Genomic DNA, 12,518 nt, shown 5'->3' with positions numbered 1-12,518 from the left:
TGAGTTTTGTAAACGAAATCACAATAAGAAGGCACACCGCGTTGTAAGCACGTGGATGATTTTATTTACAATATTTTCTTGTGCAGCTGCCTTGTCCCATTACAGCACACTGCTCTCCTGTTAGACCCCAGCATCCTACTGAAGCAGGGAAGGCGTGACCAGGTAATGGAGAACAGCTGTGTGGGTCAGCCTGCTCTAACACCACACCCTGAACTCACTGCTCCACCCCTCCAAGTGTTTAAGTGTTTGATTTCCTTCTATTGGAATAGATCTTTTCTCCTCAATACAGGCCCACTAATGTTGACACTGAGCTCTCAGCTTATCTCTTGATTGCAAACCTTTCCCTGCTGGCTGTCTGGTCAGAATAGCAGATTTTTTTAAACTCAAGAAGATCCCACAAAGTTTCTGGAGAACCCCTAGCCACTTATCTAAGAGTTAGTGCAATGTGACTGTATCATCAAATGACTGGAAATCTAATTGTACTTTGCAAAACTTCACTTGTCCTCACTTTTACATTTTAGAGATGCCTTTTTGAATGAGAGTGGTTGCTGATCAATGGGCATGAGAATTTGCATAATTATGATGAATAAACTGACCTCCCAGCCCTTTGTTCCTTCAATGGGCTGGTTTCAGTGTCAGGGCTCTGTGTGCGGGCAGGTGGAAATGTGGATCCAAATGCAGGACTCCGAGACGAAATGTAACTAAAACCACAGCTTTTATTGCTGGCATGAAACAGAAACAGGGTACGACGCGACACTGAGCACAGGAAAACACAGGGCTAATATACACAGGGTGGTAATCAGCGAATGGGCAACAGGAGGGAGACACAGCTGGGAGAGATCAGGGTTAACGAGACGGGGGGAACCAAGCTGCCCACACTAACATAAGACGCAGACCTTCACAATAAAACAGGAACAAGAAACCATCATACTAAGACACAGACTTGACATTTGAGAGACAGACAGAAAATGACACATGGAACTAGACATATACTAAGCAGACCCAACCGAAGAACAAATCCTAAACACAAACATGAAACTCTAATAATAAACATCATAATCATCATCATCATTAACACAAGAGAACAAGAAAACAATCCCTGATGCAAAATTACACCAAATATAATAAACTCAAAATACTGGGTCCAACGGACCCAGAACCGTGACAGTCAGTCATTATGCAAATCTCCAAAAGTTGATTTTGTTCATCTGGACGTAGCGTTTTGTGGGAGAAACGTTTCGTCACTCATCCAAGTGACTTCTTCAGTCTCAGCTGACTGCAGGTTTCCCCAACCTTATAAACAGTACATTTGCATAATGACTGAAACCAGCCCACTGAAGGAACAAAGGGCTGTGAGGTCCGTCTTGCGTCCCATTTAAGCAAGTGCGTGTTCACACTGCCCCTGGATGTCCTGGCCTCTGAGGTTAAGGTGTACGGCTCCTGGTTGTCAACTGACCAATTTATCATGGCAAAGCCTGTGGTGGACAAAAGATAAGAGGCTGATTATAAAAATGATCCATGCACGCCTTATGACCTACAGCATGTACAGTTAACACAGCTAAATGGCTGTGAAATTGTAAAATTACTTTTGAAATAAAGCTATTCAAAGTCAATTAACTGTGACTATAATAATAGCAATGTTAGCCAGCAAACAAAACGTTAGCACTAATTAAAATAAGCTGCTAGGTGATGTTACTGTTTCAAGTTCTCTCATTGTTTGACATGTAGGGCAGATATTTTGGTGACACTGAGATCAGCCAGACACTAAACAGCAGTGTAATATCAACGCTAGATTAGATGTTTTCTAATCCGATAAAATGACATTATTCCTGTTTATAGAAGATGTTTGTCGTCTGTTTGTTTGACTGACAGGAACAGGAAATAGTGGTTGGAAGTTACTGTTGGTGTTACATGAGGGTAAAGAAGGGCTTTAAGCACCTGGGTAAAAACTGGACCCATGATGAAACACTACAACAAGTACAACATATTCTTCAGTTTTAATATGTGACCATACTGTGCAGACTGCTGATGAGTTACACGGTTACATTTCATTAATCATTGTTAAACTAAAGTGGTAAGCAGTTACTTTATCCTTTCACTTAAAATTTCCAGGAAAAACACTACCTTGGCTACTTTTGTGCTTACATTTGATCTATGCTGGGTCACTACTTTTGCACTATAATGCTGCTGCTGACACCTTGGTTCACACTGACAACTAGAAAAAAGCTGATAGGAAAAGAAGGATGGAAAATGCCTGGAATTTAGTTACACTTGCAAATACTGCTGCCTCCAAACTGCAAGCATCAATAAAATGTTACAGTATTGTTTTCTATATCTGTGCATATATCCTTATTGGTAGTTTTCTCGAAATAGAAGCTCTTCATTTAAAAAAAAAAAAAACCTCTGATAACATTGCTGAAGCTAGCGCCCACCCCTACTGCGCATACTGCAAATATAAAACTGATATATACTTACATCATGAAGCAGTTGATGTCTGGTTTCCGACAAATACAGTAAAGAGGTGCGTTCTCCCCCTCCATACCAGTGTTCTCAGGCACTGGTACATGGTCAGTGTCAGACACTTCACTGTCCTACAACATACCACATAGGACCACATTAGAAATGACATGTATGTAGACATGCTAATTATACCTGGCTAAATGGATGCAGTAACAAAATGTTACTAACTACTCTAGTTATTAGTTTCCAGATGTGTCCAGTTGCTCCAGTCTTACTGACAGTATACTGTTTCAAACACCAGTGCCAACATTTTATTTTTTAAATCTTAGTATGATTCTGCACCAAGACTTGTGGCCTGTTGCTCGGTAACTTATTGTCTGACTACATTAACTACAGTTCATAAACATCATTCATTTTCTCCTACTTATTTTATTCAGGTTGTATTTCAGCTGTCATAGGGCAAAAGTACACCCTGGACAGGTCGCCAGTCTGTTGGAGGGTTATTAGAGAGACTCAGACAACCACTCACACCAACAGCAACTAACCTAACCCCGCGCATGTCTTTGGAGTTCAACACCAGTCTGGCCGAATCACAGATAAGCAGGGTGTCTGTGCTGCAGAGCACAGCTGTGTCAGAGACTCTCGACATCAATGTAGCGTTAAGGATGCGGAGCGATGGGTGCACTAACACAATGTAAATATTAAAGTTCTCGCCATTGTCAATATGCTGTTGCGCTCTTGTTCGTATTATTGCAACCATATCTCGAGTCTAGCTTACCCTAAAAGTTTGGAGAGAATTGGTCTGTTAAGAAACGCAATCGATTGTTTGGGACTGCTCTAGCCATCACGTCGCATAAACAACTCTACTTCCGGTGGGAAAACTAATTAAGGGTAAAGTCGCACTAATAACACCTACCACTCACGTTCATAAGCATACACTATGATCACTTCCACGCAGTAACGTTGTAATAAATATAATCCCCGGTAAAGTCAATTAGCGAACACTACTGGCATGTAATGCCAATGGCGACCATTTCACAAACTGTAGAAAATGCTCAAAATGTTGTCGGCACCAAAAGTGAAGGGCTGACAGTTGTGTTTATATACGAACCGTAAGCGCTAATGTTGGTTAGCATCAGCTAAAGCGAGGAAGTTTGACACTTGCAGAGACAGTGAACGCAGAGAGAGCTTAAAAACGCATTGTGGGTTTTTTGTTTTTTTTTTGTTTTTTTGCATTAAGACGTTGCACACAAAATTACAGATATAACGGTGACTTAGCTGCTCGTTGGATAAACCCATGGACCTTAGAAAAGATTAACACTACTCGGATGTAAGCACCCGTGTATAACACAATAGGCAAAATTACGCTTGCTAACCTTTCCACATCACAGGCTTCACATTAAATAAACATTTTTTCAAATACTCACCATGATCTGAGACCGTTTAAATATTTTGTTACTCTGAAAATATGGCAGTATGAAGCTAAACCTTTAGCTTGACGGCTAAAGCAATGCTAAGATTTACACGGAAACGATCAGCGGACATCGTTAAAGTACTATTGGTCTACATTCTTCTTCTATGGTAGCAGCCTGGGCAGAGTAACAGCCAACTTTAAACTGCGCCATCTGTTGGCACCAATTACAGTAGAAAACATGATTGCGACAACACGTTTTTTGGGGAAAAATAACAGAGATTGAAACTTTACTGATAATTTGTCCAAGTTGAAAAATGCCCTCCTCCAAAAATATCACGTGACAACCTCATTGCCTTACAGAATTATGACGTCACACACGTAGAATCTTACCACCATTCTTTCCTTTGATCCAAAAACCTATAAATAGGGGTGAAGAGCAACGACTTTTAGTCCGTTTCTCGCAGCCTTGATGTGTGCAGCATTGAACCGTTCGCCAGAAAAGCCTTTTGAAATATTTGGATCCTTTGCAGTTGTAACTGTATCCAGACCAAACATGTCTCAAAAAAATCCAAAGGGACAAGAAGTTGACCCATACGCTCTTCCTTGGGATGAGCCACTAGACTCTTCCCTTTCCTCTCTTCCCTGGTGTGACCAAGTGGAACTAGAGGAAAAGCGTTTGGAAGAACTGGAGGATGAAGCGCTCAGAAACGCAGAGAAGATTAAGTTCTTGATGGAGGAAAATGAGCAAAAGAGCGCTCAACTAAAAAAGTTGTCATACCAGCTTCAAGAAAAGGAAGCTATTATTGAGGGGAAACAACAGGATCTCCATGACATGGACAAAAAGAACCAGGAGCTCCAAGGAAAACTTGATGAAGCCCTGCAACAAAATGAAAAACTTGTCCAAGAGAAGAAACAAGACGGCATGAAGAAGAGAGGGCTGCACAGCAATCTCCAAGAAATGGAGCTAATGTACAGTGTAGACAAAAAAAGGCTTGATCGCACACTGCAAGAAAATGAAAAGCTTCTCAAAGAGAAAAGGCAAAAGGAGTTAAAAGAGAAAGAAATGCATTCCAAGCTTCAGAGCATCAAGCAACACAACGAAAGCTTGCAAGGAAAGCTTGATCAAGCTCTGCGGCAAAATAGAAAACTCCTCCAGGAGAAGATGAAAGACAGCACGAAGAAGAGAGGGCTGCACTCCAATCTCCGAGACATGGAGCTAATGTACAATGTTGACAAAAAAAGGCTTGATCGCACAGAGCAAGCAAATGAGAAGCTTCTCCAAGAAAAAAGGGAACAAGAAATCAAACAAAAAGAAATGGATTCCAATCTGCAGAGCATCAAGCAACAAAATGAAAGCTTGCAAGGAAAGCTTGATGAAGCTCTGCGACAGAATAAAGAAATCCTGCAAGAGAAAGAGCAGCTGGACAGAAAGCAGGGAGACATGGAGTGCCAACTCCAGCTCATGGAGGGAAACAACAGGATGCTGCAGGTAAAGTTCGAAGAGACACTGCACAAATATCAAGACCTGCTTCAAGAGAGAGAACAGCTGGTCAATAAGCAGAGAGAAGAAAAACTTCTTCTCCAGGAGTTTGAGAAACAGGAGGCAACATCTAAAGTGCTGAAAGAAAGGTTGGAAGAAAAACAAGCCGTAATAGAAGAAGTGGAGAAAAAATGCAACAAGCTGCAGAAGCAAAACACCGAAACAATCGAGGAGCTGAAAATCCTCATCCTCGAGAAAAAGGTGCTCGTGGAAGAGCAGCTGAAGAAAAAGAAAAAACGCTTCTGCTTCTTCTGGAGGAGGAACACTCCTTCTTTCAGTACTGCCAATGTCGCCTCTTCCTCTCCCACCTCTGTTCCAGCTTAATCCCCCCCCCCCCCCCCCCTTAACTACTAACACCTCTCCCATCTCCCTCCCCTCTTTTCACAATCACCCCCCAACCAGTCCCGACAGTTGACTGCCCCCTCTAGAGCCTGGTTCTGTCATAGGTTTCTTCCTTTAAAGGGAGTTTTTCCTATCCACTGTCGCCTAGTGCTTGCTCAGAGGGGATTGTTGGGGTTTTCTCTCCTCTCTCCCTTTACTTTCCATCCCACCCACCCCCACCTTTTCTTTTTTCTTAATAATTGAACAATAAAAACAATTGGTCACTAATTAAATGTGTCAAATCAATGTCTTTATTCAAGAATACAAGAAATGGGTAATAGCTGCATGTGTGTTTGTGTGTGTGCATAATATGCATACTTTACGTGTTGGATCCAAATCCCACAAGGAATTAAATAAAACAAGAAGACAAACAAAAACAAATATTTCTCTCCCTTCCCAGGTCAGGAATCAGGATGAGGAAGAAATGAGGTCAGATCAGTGCAGGTTTTTGCACTACTGACATAAAGTTTCTGCTGATTAAAAAAAGTATGTCGATATTTCTGAAATACATTTGCAAACAAATAACTTTGACAACTTGTGTTTTTTCATAAAAGAAAAAAGAAAAATCAGAGAGCAGAGCTGGTAAAACAGCTTAGCTCCGCAGGTTACAGGAGATCAGATGCCAAATACTTTTCATGACAGTCTTCGTTATTGCATAAATCTCCCCTTTTATCATTGATCAGTAAATCACTGCATATACATTCATCTAACCGTTATAATTTCATGAGTAAAGACTCTCAGATGACTGAATGGCGGTTTTAGTAAATGTTGAACTTTATTGTGATTTCTATTTTTAGAATCAATTGCACACATTTTGATTTCGTTTTGCAAGCTGCTGATTTCACACAGATCCACTGCCCAAACGTGCCTTTGAGTTTTTCATCATTTAACAAGAATAGGCTCAGGCAATCATTGTGGAATTAGGCTTTGGGAAGGTCTGGGGACAGGTATGATGGTGGTGGTTTTAAAGCACTGTGGCACAACAGCTTGACTCAGGGAGATGTTAAAGATGCCCGCTAGGACATCAGTCAGCTGGTCAGCACGGGCTCCGAGCACGCGTCCAGGTATATTGTCTGGTCCAGCAGCTTTGTGTGGGTTGACTTTAGTGAGAGTCCTTCTCACACTGGCCGTGGACAGGGACAGCACTTGGTTGTCTGGCAAGCGGGTGGCCCTCTATAGTCCGTCTTGCGTCCCATTTAAGCAAGTGCGTGTTCACACTGCCCCTGGATGTCCTGGCCTCTGAGGTTAAGGTGTACGGCTCCTGGTTGTCAACTGACCAATTTATCATGGCAAAGCCTGTGGTGGACAAAAGATAAGAGGCTGATTATAAAAATGATCCATGCACGCCTTATGACCTACAGCATGTACAGTTAACACAGCTAAATGGCTGTGAAATTGTAAAATTACTTTTGAAATAAAGCTATTCAAAGTCAATTAACTGTGACTATAATAATAGCAATGTTAGCCAGCAAACAAAACGTTAGCACTAATTAAAATAAGCTGCTAGGTGATGTTACTGTTTCAAGTTCTCTCATTGTTTGACATGTAGGGCAGATATTTTGGTGACACTGAGATCAGCCAGACACTAAACAGCAGTGTAATATCAACGCTAGATTAGATGTTTTCTAATCCGATAAAATGACATTATTCCTGTTTATAGAAGATGTTTGTCGTCTGTTTGTTTGACTGACAGGAACAGGAAATAGTGGTTGGAAGTTACTGTTGGTGTTACATGAGGGTAAAGAAGGGCTTTAAGCACCTGGGTAAAAACTGGACCCATGATGAAACACTACAACAAGTACAACATATTCTTCAGTTTTAATATGTGACCATACTGTGCAGACTGCTGATGAGTTACACGGTTACATTTCATTAATCATTGTTAAACTAAAGTGGTAAGCAGTTACTTTATCCTTTCACTTAAAATTTCCAGGAAAAACACTACCTTGGCTACTTTTGTGCTTACATTTGATCTATGCTGGGTCACTACTTTTGCACTATAATGCTGCTGCTGACACCTTGGTTCACACTGACAACTAGAAAAAAGCTGATAGGAAAAGAAGGATGGAAAATGCCTGGAATTTAGTTACACTTGCAAATACTGCTGCCTCCAAACTGCAAGCATCAATAAAATGTTACAGTATTGTTTTCTATATCTGTGCATATATCCTTATTGGTAGTTTTCTCGAAATAGAAGCTCTTCATTTAAAAAAAAAAAAACCTCTGATAACATTGCTGAAGCTAGCGCCCACCCCTACTGCGCATACTGCAAATATAAAACTGATATATACTTACATCATGGAGCAGTTGATGTCTGGTTTCCGACAAATACAGTAAAGAGGTGCGTTCTCCCCCTCCATACCAGTGTTCTCAGGCACTGGTACATGGTCAGTGTCAGACACTTCACTGTCCTACAACATACCACATAGGACCACATTAGAAATGACATGTATGTAGACATGCTAATTATACCTGGCTAAATGGATGCAGTAACAAAATGTTACTAACTACTCTAGTTATTAGTTTCCAGATGTGTGCAGTTGCTCCAGTCTTACTGACAGTATACTGTTTCAAACACCAGTGCCAACATTTTATTTTTTAAATCTTAGTATGATTCTGCACCAAGACTTGTGGCCTGTTGCTCGGTAACTTATTGTCTGACTACATTAACTACAGTTCATAAACATCATTCATTTTCTCCTACTTATTTTATTCAGGTTGTATTTCAGCTGTCATAGGGCAAAAGTACACCCTGGACAGGTCGCCAGTCTGTTGGAGGGTTATTAGAGAGACTCAGACAACCACTCACACCAACAGCCAACTAACCTAACCCCGCGCATGTCTTTGGAGTTCAACACCAGTCTGGCCGAATCACAGATAAGCAGGGTGTCTGTGCTGCAGAGCACAGCTGTGTCAGAGACTCTCGACATCAATGTAGCGTTAAGGATGCGGAGCGATGGGTGCACTAACACAATGTAAATATTAAAGTTCTCGCCATTGTCAATATGCTGTTGCGCTCTTGTTCGTATTATTGCAACCATATCTCGAGTCTAGCTTACCCTAAAAGTTTGGAGAGAATTGGTCTGTTAAGAAACGCAATCGATTGTTTGGGACTGCTCTAGCCATCACGTCGCATAAACAACTCTACTTTCGGTGGGAAAACTAATTAAGGGTAAAGTCGCACTAATAACACCTACCACTCACGTTCATAAGCATACACTATGATCACTTCCACGCAGTAACGTTGTAATAAATATAATCCCCGGTAAAGTCAATTAGCGAACACTACTGGCATGTAATGCCAATGGCGACCATTTCACAAACTGTAGAAAATGCTCAAAATGTTGTCGGCACCAAAAGTGAAGGGCTGACAGTTGTGTTTATATACGAACCGTAAGCGCTAATGTTGGTTAGCATCAGCTAAAGCGAGGAAGTTTGACACTTGCAGAGACAGTGAACGCAGAGAGAGCTTAAAAACGCATTGTGGGGGTTTTTTTGTTTTTTTGCATTAAGACGTTGCACACAAAATTACAGATATAACGGTGACTTAGCTGCTCGTTGGATAAACCCATGGACCTTAGAAAAGATCAAAACTACTCGGATGTAAGCACCCGTGTATAACACAATAGGCAAAATTACGCTTGCTAACCTTTCCACATCACAGGCTTCACATTAAATAAACATTTTTTCAAATACTCACCATGATCTGAGACCGTTTAAATATTTTGTTACTCTGAAAATATGGCAGTATGAAGCTAAACCTTTAGCTTGACGGCTAAAGCAATGCTAAGATTTACACGGAAACGATCAGCGGACATCGTTAAAGTACTATTGGTCTACATTCTTCTTCTATGGTAGCAGCCTGGGCAGAGTAACAGCCAACTTTAAACTGCGCCATCTGTTGGCACCAATTACAGTAGAAAACATGATTGCGACAACACGTTTTTTGGGGAAAAATAACAGAGATTGAAACTTTACTGATAATTTGTCCAAGTTGAAAAATGCCCTCCTCCAAAAATATCACGTGACAACCTCATTGCCTTACAGAATTATGACGTCACACACGTAGAATCTTACCACCATTCTTTCCTTTGATCCAAAAACCTATAAATAGGGGTGAAGAGCAACGACTTTTAGTCCGTTTCTCGCAGCCTTGATGTGTGCAGCATTGAACCGTTCGCCAGAAAAGCCTTTTGAAATATTTGGATCCTTTGCAGTTGTAACTGTATCCAGACCAAACATGTCTCAAAAAAATCCAAAGGGACAAGAAGTTGACCCATACGCTCTTCCTTGGGATGAGCCACTAGACTCTTCCCTTTCCTCTCTTCCCTGGTGTGACCAAGTGGAACTAGAGGAAAAGCGTTTGGAAGAACTGGAGGATGAAGCGCTCAGAAACGCAGAGAAGATTAAGTTCTTGATGGAGGAAAATGAGCAAAAGAGCGCTCAACTAAAAAAGTTGTCATACCAGCTTCAAGAAAAGGAAGCTATTATTGAGGGGAAACAACAGGATCTCCATGACATGGACAAAAAGAACCAGGAGCTCCAAGGAAAACTTGATGAAGCCCTGCAACAAAATGAAAAACTTGTCCAAGAGAAGAAACAAGACGGCATGAAGAAGAGAGGGCTGCACAGCAATCTCCAAGAAATGGAGCTAATGTACAGTGTAGACAAAAAAAGGCTTGATCGCACACTGCAAGAAAATGAAAAGCTTCTCAAAGAGAAAAGGCAAAAGGAGTTAAAAGAGAAAGAAATGCATTCCAAGCTTCAGAGCATCAAGCAACACAACGAAAGCTTGCAAGGAAAGCTTGATCAAGCTCTGCGGCAAAATAGAAAACTCCTCCAGGAGAAGATGAAAGACAGCACGAAGAAGAGAGGGCTGCACTCCAATCTCCGAGACATGGAGCTAATGTACAATGTTGACAAAAAAAGGCTTGATCGCACAGAGCAAGCAAATGAGAAGCTTCTCCAAGAAAAAAGGGAACAAGAAATCAAACAAAAAGAAATGGATTCCAATCTGCAGAGCATCAAGCAACAAAATGAAAGCTTGCAAGGAAAGCTTGATGAAGCTCTGCTACAAAATAAAGAAATCCTTCAAGAGAAAGAGCAGCTGGACAGAAAGCAGGGAGACATGGAGTGCCAACTCCAGCTCATGGAGGGAAACAACAGGATGCTGCAGGTAAAGTTCGAAGAGACACTGCACAAATATCAAGACCTGCTTCAAGAGAGAGAACAGCTGGTCAATAAGCAGAGAGAAGAAAAACTTCTTCTCCAGGAGTTTGAGAAACAGGAGGCAACATCTAAAGTGCTGAAAGAAAGGTTGGAAGAAAAACAAGCTGAAATAGAAGAAGTGGAGAAAAAATGCAACAAGCTGCAGAAGCAAAACACCGAAACAATCGAGGAGCTGAAAATCCTCATCCTCGAGAAAAAGGTGCTCGTGGAAGAGCAGCTGAAGAAAAAGAAAAAACGCTTCTGCTTCTTCTGGAGGAGGAACACTCCTTCTTTCAGTACTGCCAATGTCGCCTCTTCCTCTCCCACCTCTGTTCCAGCTTAATCCCCCCCCCCCCCCTTAACTACTAACACCTCTCCCATCTCCCTCCCGTTTTTTCACAGTCACCCCCCAACCAGTCCCGACAGTTGACTGCCCCCTCTAGAGCCTGGTTCTGTCATAGGTTTCTTCCTTTAAAGGGAGTTTTTCCTATCCACTGTCGCCTAGTGCTTGCTCAGAGGGGATTGTTGGGGTTTTCTCTCCTCTCTCCCTTTACTTTCCATCCCACCCACCCCCACCTTTTCTTTTTTCTTAATAATTGAACAATAAAAACAATTGGTCACTAATTAAATGTGTCAAATCAATGTCTTTATTCAAGAATACAAGAAATGGGTAATAGCTGCATGTGTGTTTGTGTGTGTGCATAATATGCATACTTTACGTGTTGGATCCAAATCCCACAAGGAATTAAATAAAACAAGAAGACAAACAAAAACAAATATTTCTCTCCCTTCCCAGGTCAGGAATCAGGATGAGGAAGAAATGAGGTCAGATCAGTGCAGGTTTTTGCACTACTGACATAAAGTTTCTGCTGATTAAAAAAAGTATGTCGATATTTCTGAAATACATTTGCAAACAAATAACTTTGACAACTTGTGTTTTTTCATAAAAGAAAAAAGAAAAATCAGAGAGCAGAGCTGGTAAAACAGCTTAGCTCCGCAGGTTACAGGAGATCAGATGCCAAATACTTTTCATGACAGTCTTCGTTATTGCATAAATCTCCCCTTTTATCATTGATCAGTAAATCACTGCATATACATTCATCTAACCGTTATAATTTCATGAGTAAAGACTCTCAGATGACTGAATGGCGGTTTTAGTAAATGTTGAACTTTATTGTGATTTCTATTTTTAGAATCAATTGCACACATTTTGATTTCGTTTTGCAAGCTGCTGATTTCACACAGATCCACTGCCCAAACGTGCCTTTGAGTTTTTCATCATTTAACAAGAATAGGCTCAGGCAATCATTGTGGAATTAGGCTTTGGGAAGGTCTGGGGACAGGTATGATGGTGGTGGTTTTAAAGCACTGTGGCACAACAGCTTGACTCAGGGAGATGTTAAAGATGCCCGCTAGGACATCAGTCAGCTGGTCAGCACGGGCTCCGAGCACGCGTCCAGGTATATTGTCTGGTCCAGCAGCTTTGTGTGGGTTGACTTTAGTGAGAGTCCTTCT

General features: G+C 41.3%; 1 long non-coding RNA gene across 1 annotated transcript; it reads right to left on the bottom strand.

The window, feature by feature from the left end:
* Positions 1-696: 696 nt before the first annotated feature.
* LOC112434799 (uncharacterized) lies at positions 697-4,132 on the bottom strand. Its single transcript, XR_003024228.2, has 3 exons — positions 3,888-4,132; positions 2,476-2,591; positions 697-1,475 (listed from the first exon to the last, which is right to left on the bottom strand). It is a non-coding gene; the product is annotated as an uncharacterized LOC112434799 (long non-coding RNA).
* Positions 4,133-12,518: the final 8,386 nt, after the last annotated feature.

Source organism: Maylandia zebra, linkage group LG5 (assembly GCF_041146795.1).
Source record: "Maylandia zebra isolate NMK-2024a linkage group LG5, Mzebra_GT3a, whole genome shotgun sequence".
In the NCBI taxonomy this organism is placed as follows: domain Eukaryota; kingdom Metazoa; phylum Chordata; class Actinopteri; order Cichliformes; family Cichlidae; genus Maylandia; species Maylandia zebra.
The sequence above is the reverse complement of the archived record's forward strand: the minus strand, read 5'-3'. Positions and strand labels throughout refer to the sequence as shown.